The 7,399-nt window shown below is 36.0% G+C and overlaps 1 non-coding gene across 1 annotated transcript; it reads right to left on the reverse strand.

The window, feature by feature from the left end:
• Positions 1-6,478: 6,478 nt before the first annotated feature.
• LOC116904686 lies at positions 6,479-6,614 on the reverse strand. Its single transcript, XR_004388383.1, has one exon. It is a non-coding gene; the product is annotated as a small nucleolar RNA SNORA21 (small nucleolar RNA).
• Positions 6,615-7,399: the final 785 nt, after the last annotated feature.

A 7,399-nucleotide genomic window follows, 5' to 3' on the forward strand; every position in this document is an offset into this window, starting at 1 on the left:
TGGGCCCCCAAAAGAAAACTAGGAAGATGACCACATACCCATACCCTTTCTTGGCATCAGGAAGGAAATTCAAGAAAATGATGATCCATTCCCAAAAGCAGAATGGGTGGATTTTGGTCTTATGTTGAGTGAATTGTTAACTGTATAGGTCAGAGGGGAAACAAGGAAAGGAAAATTATATTCAAGGATATCTTTTTCTCTCTTTTATCTTTCTTTTACTTTTATTACATTAGAAGAAAAGCAGAGTATAAGAATGATATGTTAAGGGGTTGGGGATTTAGCTCAGTGGTAGAGCGCTTGCCTAGGAAGCGCAAGGCCCTGGGTTCGGTCCCCAGATCCGAAAAAAAAAAAAAAGAGAGAATGATATATTAAAGGTTAGATTATTTGATCTACATTTTAGGACAAAGAGTAATAAAGTGCCATATATTTTTATTTTGTATGAATTTTCTATATTGATCCAAATTTAAGGTTATGTTTTCTTACAATGTATTATGTATATGTTTCAACTCTTTTTTAAAGTACTGTACCTATGTAATTCTTAAAAATACATGTTAAATTCTAGTTCTTTTGAATGATTCTTTACAAAATATTTAAGCTAAATAAGCAATGCAAGGTAGTAATGAATGAATCAGACATATTTGTCATATTTGATACTAGTTTAGTTAATTACAAAAATAATCTTTATTTAGCTTCTTCAAATAGTTTCATAGTTAAGTGCATATTAGGGATCAAGAGACAAGCAAATTTTACTAGAGATAGAAAGATAGTTTTCAGAAACCTCAGAAATCTATAGTCTATGGAATATAAAGAAATATTATTAAATAAATGCCTTTTTATTTCAATGGTATATCTGGTCCTGGCTGCACCACTGTTCTACTGCAAAAATGGTGATGAGCTTTCAAGAACCTCCCAATGATGCTGTGGCAAGCTAAAGGCTGGGGGTTGGGAGCACAAAAAGAAAATAAAACACAAACAAAAAATAACAAGACAGATAAAAACATCAACAACAAAAACAAAAACAAAATAATGTGCCCTTGCCTCATATGCAGACAGAATTCTGTCCAAACTGGACAAATGGAGACATGTATTTTGGACTGCCTAGCTTGACCAGGACAACATAGGCAACTTCTTCAGTGTTTCTGCTTTATAAAAATAATCTGTCATATCCTTTCTCAGAAGGCTGAAGATGATGTTCCCATGAGTCAGAAAACTTTAGCCTGATTGTGCAGGCAGTCAGCTGTCAATTTTACTTCTATAAATTTCAAAGATGCTTGCTCTGTACTTCTTGCGTACTCAGATAATATTTATTTCCCCTCATGTTTCTCATGGGATGAAGTCAAACAGGAATATTATCACAATTAAGTTTAAATTATGTAGGAATGAGAAAACATTTTTACATCTGAGAAGTTAATCCTAGTTTTATAAATGCAAGTTTGATAGGGAAGGCTTTAAGTACAGAATTCAAAACTCACCAAGAGTGGATAGACAGCATTTCTTGCAAGAATGCTTAAAAATGGACTGCACATTTTGAATATAACATTTATCTGATAAGTTTTCATATCATTGTTGTATACAGTGTATTAATAATAGATAAAAACTTCTATTGGACTAAAATGTTACAGGCAGTTTTGTGTGCTTTGTATTCAGATGTTGATATCTGTGCTCATACTTCTGGTTGCAGTATGGACCATGACATGTTCAAACGCAAGGTCTCTAATTGAGGGATATGATCACCATACATTTTCAAAATTTTTGACTCAGAATTATGCCTGTTTAAAGGCAATGAAGGATAAAATTGGAGCAGAGACTGAAGGAAAGACCACACAGTGACTGGCCCACCTTGGAATCCATCTCATTGGTAGGCAACAAACTCTGAAAATATTGCTGATGCTATACTAGGTTCAGACAGGAAATAGCATGACTTTCCTCTGAGAGGCTCTACCAGCAGCTGACTGAAACAGGCGTAGATACTTAGAGTCATCCATTGGCTAAGTTCAGGACCTATTTAGAAGAATTATGGGAAGGACTGAAGGAGGTGAAGGTGATTGCAACCCTGTAGTAAAAACAGTAGTATCAATTATTCCAGACCCCTCAGGGCTACCAAACTCTAAACCACCAATCAAAAAGCAAAGATAGATTTGTCTGTGGCCTCCAGCATATATGTAGTATTGGACTGACTTGTCTGGGCTCAGTTGGAGATGATTCACTTAAACGTGTAGAAATTAGAAACCCTAGGGAATAAGGATGAAGGCAGGGGTAAGTTGTGTGTGAAGGGGTGGATGGGAGAGCACATGCTTGGAAGCAAGGGGAGTATTAGGTAAAGAATTTTGGGTGGAAACATGTTTGTATTTAAGATATATTAATATAAATTAAGTTTTTTAAAATTATTTTATACAGATAGGAATTTAACTTTGTGTTGTTTGAATTACAATATACTGATAAGAATTTAAGACTGTTTATTTAAACTTATTGCATACTACTAATAAAAATTTAAGGTTGCTTTGTTTGACTATATTGTTCATAAACTGTTCCTTTAAAATGTGATGTAAAGTCTAATTTTGGGTTTTTATACTTATTTATATTATATGCACATTTTAATGTTTGTGAAAAAGACAATTTTTAAACAACAGGGGGAATATAATAGGAAATTTCTGAATATTTCAGCAGATGCCCCTACAGATGGAATCTTGCTAAGACAGACTCTCCTGGAGTTTGCTGAGGAAAGACCCATGAAGAACACATGATGTTTGGAGAGAATATAGATGGGAAAAAAATAGATACTATTTCAAACTTGCATAGAAGGAAAATGATTCATTAGTCGTGCATCTTTTTTTTTTTTTGACTTGAGTATTTCTTATATACATTTAAGTGTTATTCCTTTCGGTTTCGAACGACATCCCAATCCCTCCCCTCCCCTTCTTTGGGTGTTCCCTCCCCATCCTACCCCATTGCCGCCTCCCCCAACAATCTAGTTCACTGGGGTTGATCTACTTATGACAGGCTTCCCCTTCCTTTCATTGATCTTACTAGAATATTCATTTGCTACCTATGGTCATAGTCAGGGTCAGTAAATGTATAGTCTTTAGGTAGTGGCTTAGTCCCTGGAAGCTCCTAGTTGCTTGGCATTGTTGTTCATATGGGATGTCGAGCTCCTTCAAGCTCTTCAGTTCTTTTCTCTGATTCTGGGGGGTCCTATTCTCATTTTCAGTGGTTTTTGCTGCTGGCAGCATTAGCCCTCTGTATTTGCTGTATTCTGGCTGTGTCTCTCAGGCCCGATCTACATCTGGCTCCTGTCAGCCTGCACTTCTTTCTTCATCCATCTTGTCTAATTGGATGGCTGTATGTGCATGGGCCACATGTGGGACAGGCTCTGAATGAGTGTTCCTTCTGTGTCTGTTTAATCTTTTGCCTCTCTATTCCCTGCCAAGGGTATTCTTGTTCCCCTTTTAAAGAAGGGTGAAGCATTCATTTGATCATCTGTCTTGAGTTTCATTTGTTCTAGGGATCTAGGGTAATTCAAGCATTTGGGCTAATAGCCACTTATCAATGAGTGCATACCATGTGTGTTTTTCTGTGATTGGGTTAGCTCCTGGATGATATTTTCCAGTTCAACCATTTGCCTGCAATTTCATAAAGTCATTGTTTTTGATAGCTGAGTAATATTCCATTGTGTAGATGTACCACATTTTCTGTATCCATTCCTCTGTTGAAGGGCATCTGGGTTCTTTCCAGCTTCTGGCTGTATAAATAAAGGCTGCTGATGAACATAGTGGAGCACGTGTCTTTTTTATATGTTGGGGCATCTTTTGGGTATATGCCCAAGGAAAGGTATAGCTGGATCCTCAGGCAGTTCAAGGTCCAATTTTCTGAGGAACCTCCAGACTGATTTCCAGAATGGTTGTCCCAGTCTGCAATCCCACCAACAATGGAGGAGTGTTCCTCTTTCTCCACATCCTCGCCAGCGTCTGCTGTCACCTGAGTTTTTGATCTTAGCCATTCTCACTGGTGTGAGGTGAAATCTCAGGGTTGTTTTGATTTGCATTTCCCTTATGACTAAAGATGTTGAACATTTCTTTAGGTGTTTCTCAGCCATTTGGCATTCCTCAGCTGTGAATTCTTTGTTTAGCTCTGAACCCCATTTTTTTAATAGGGTTATTTGTCTCCCTCTGGTCTAACTTCTTGAGTTCTTTGTATATTTTGGATATAAGCCTTCTATCTGTTGTAGGATTGGTAAAGATCTTTTCCCAATCTGTTGGTTGCTGTTTTGTCCTAACCACAGTGTCCTTTGCCTTACAGAAGCTTTGCAGTTTTATGAGATCCCATTTGTCGATTCTTTATCTTAGAGCATAAGCCATTGGTGTTTTGTTCAGGAAATTTATTCCAGTGCCCATGTGTTCCAGATGCTTCCCTAGTTTTTCTTCTATTAGTTTGAGTGTATCTGGTTTGATGTGGAGGTCCTTGATCCACTTGAACTTAAGCTTTGTACAGGGTGATAAGTATGGATCGATCTGAATTCTTCTACATGCTGACCTCCAGTTGAACCAGCACCATTTGCTGAAAATGCTATCTTTTTTCCATTGGATGGTTTTGGCTCCTTTGTCAAAAATCAAGTGCCCACATGTGTGGGTTCATTTCTGGGTCTTCAATTCTATTCCATTGGTCTATCTGTCTCTGTACCAATAAACATGCAGTTTTTATCACTATTGCTCTGTAATACTGCTTGAGTTCAGGGATAGTGATTCCCCCTGAAGTCCTTTTTATTGTTGAGGATAGTTTTAGCTATCCTGGGTTTTTTATTCCAGATGAATTTGCAAATTGTTCTGTCTAACTCTTTGAAGAATTGGATTGGTATTTTGATGGGGATTGCATTGAATCTGTAGATCGCTTTTGGTAAAATGGCCATTTTACTATATTAATCCTGCCAATCCATGAGCATGGGAGATCTTTCCATCTTCTGAGGACTTCTTCAACTTCTTTCTTCAGAGTCTTGAAGTTCTTATTGTACAGATCTTTTACTTGCTTGGTTAAAGTCACACTGAGGTACTTTATATTATTTGGGCCTATTATGAAGGGTGTCGTTTTTAAGGGTGTTATTTTCTTAATTTCTTTCTGAACTTGTTTATCTTTTGAGTAGAAGAAGGCTACTGATTTGTTTGAGATAATTTTATATCCAGCCACTTTGCTGAAGTTCTTTACCAACTGTAGGAGTTCTCTGGTGGGATATCTTGATTCCCTTATGTATACTTTCTTATAATCAGCAATTTGTGATATATTGACTTCCTCCTCTCCAATTTGTATTCTTTGATATCCATTTATTGCCTAATTGCTCTGGATATACTGTAAGTACTATGTCTAATTGATAGTGGGATAGTGGACACAGCCTTGCCTTTCCCGATTTTAGTGGAATTGCTTTCACTTTCTGTCCATTTAGTTTTATGTTGGCTATTGGTTTGTTGTCTACAGTTTTTAGTATGTGTCAATATTGACTTTGAATTCCTAATTTCTCTTATAGTTTTAACAAAATTACCGTTTTACTTTGCTACTTTTTCATTATCTAATGAGATGACCATGTTTTTTATATTTTTATTTATTTGTTTTGCTTTGAGATTGTATGTATACTGGATTACCTTGACATATTTTCCTATGTTGGACCCTTCCTGCATATCTGTAATGAAACCTACTTTATCATGGTGAAGATGGTTTTGTTGTAATTTCTTTGATTCAGTTTGTATCTGTTTTTTTTTTTAGTATTTTCTTTCAATATTCATGAGGGAAATTGATCTGAAGTGTTCTTTCTTTGTAGGGTCTTTGTGTTTAGGTATCAGTGTAAATGAGGCTTAAGAGAACTTATGGAATAATTTGGGAAGTATTGGTATTAAGACTTCTATGAAGGTCTGATAGAAGTATGGAGTACAACCATATTGTCTTGGGCTTTTCTTTTTTGGTTGAGAGACTTATATTGAAATCTTCTATTCATTTGGGTGTTTTGAGACTGTTTACATAGTTTATGTGATGCTGATTTAACTTTGATTCATGGAATATCTCTCTAGAAAATCATTCATTACATCTAAATTTCCCAATTTTGCTGAGCATAGGCATTTGTAGTGGATATGGTATGTTTTTTAATTTCCTCAGTTTCTGTTATTATATCTCTTTTTTCATTTCTGATTTTGGTAATTTGGATGCTGTCTCTATGATCTTAGTTTAGTGTGGCTATGGTTTCATCTATCTTGTTGATTTTCTCAAAGAACCAGCTCCTGTTGTATAGTTCTCTTTATTTCTACTTGGTCACTTTGAGCCCTGAGTTCGATTATTTCTGCCATCTACTCCTCTTGGATGTAGTTCATCTATTTGTTCTAGAGATTTCAGATGTTCTATTAAGCTGATAGTTATGATCTCTCCATTGTCTTAATGGAGGCATTCAGAGCTAAGCATTTTTCTTTTAGTACTGCTTTATTTCTTTTTTTCTTTTTTAAAATCAAATTACAACACTAATTGAAGTTAAACAACACGTCATGTTGCCACTTCACCCAAAAATAGTGTTTTCACTCTGTTCCTTCTTGATGGCTCAGTGGGTCACTAGCAAAAGGTGCACTAGGTGCTTTTAAAAGGGGACGGCACTGCTTTTATTGTGTCTGATAATTTTGGTTATGCAGTGCCTTCATTTTAGTTAAATTCTAAAAAGTCTTTAATTTCTTTCTGTATGTCTTCCCTTACCTTGTTATCATTAAGTAAAAAATGGTTCAGCTTCTGTGTGTATTTGAGTTTTCTGTTTTTGTTTTCGTTTTTTGTTTTGTTGTTTTTCTTGTTTTGTTATTGAAAACCAGCCTTAGTGTTTGATGATCTGATAGTATGCATGGAATTATTTCAATATTCTTATATCAGTTGAGGTAATTTTGTGTCTGATTAAATGGTGAGTTATGGAAAAGGTACAATGCAGAACTGAGAAGACGTTATAATCTTTCATTTTTAGGGTGGAATGTTCTGGAGATAACTGTTAAGTACATTTGTCTCATAATTTGTGTTAGTTTCACTGTGTCTGCTAGGTCCTGTCCACGTCCAGGCACAGACTGGAAGGAATTTGTGCCTCTGACTGAATATGGGTTCCTGTGACCGTTGGTCCCAGGAGGTTACAGTTTTTCTGGATGTTTGGTTAGATGTTGTGCCCTCACCTTTGATCCTAGGTGGGTCAGAGCCCCTGGAGGTCAAGCTTTCCCTGGGTGTTAAACAAGGAGCATGGAACCAGAGACCTGAGTGAGCTTCAGGTATAGATATAGACTGGAAAGTACTTATTATTGCTTTTTAACTTTACTATCTTTTTATATTTAATTATTCATCTATGAGTGGTTTGATCTTTCAATTCAATTTAATTTTCTCTTAGGAACTTTTTTTTTATTCG

Source organism: Rattus rattus, chromosome 6 (assembly GCF_011064425.1).
Source record: "Rattus rattus isolate New Zealand chromosome 6, Rrattus_CSIRO_v1, whole genome shotgun sequence".
Lineage (NCBI taxonomy): Eukaryota > Metazoa > Chordata > Mammalia > Rodentia > Muridae > Rattus > Rattus rattus.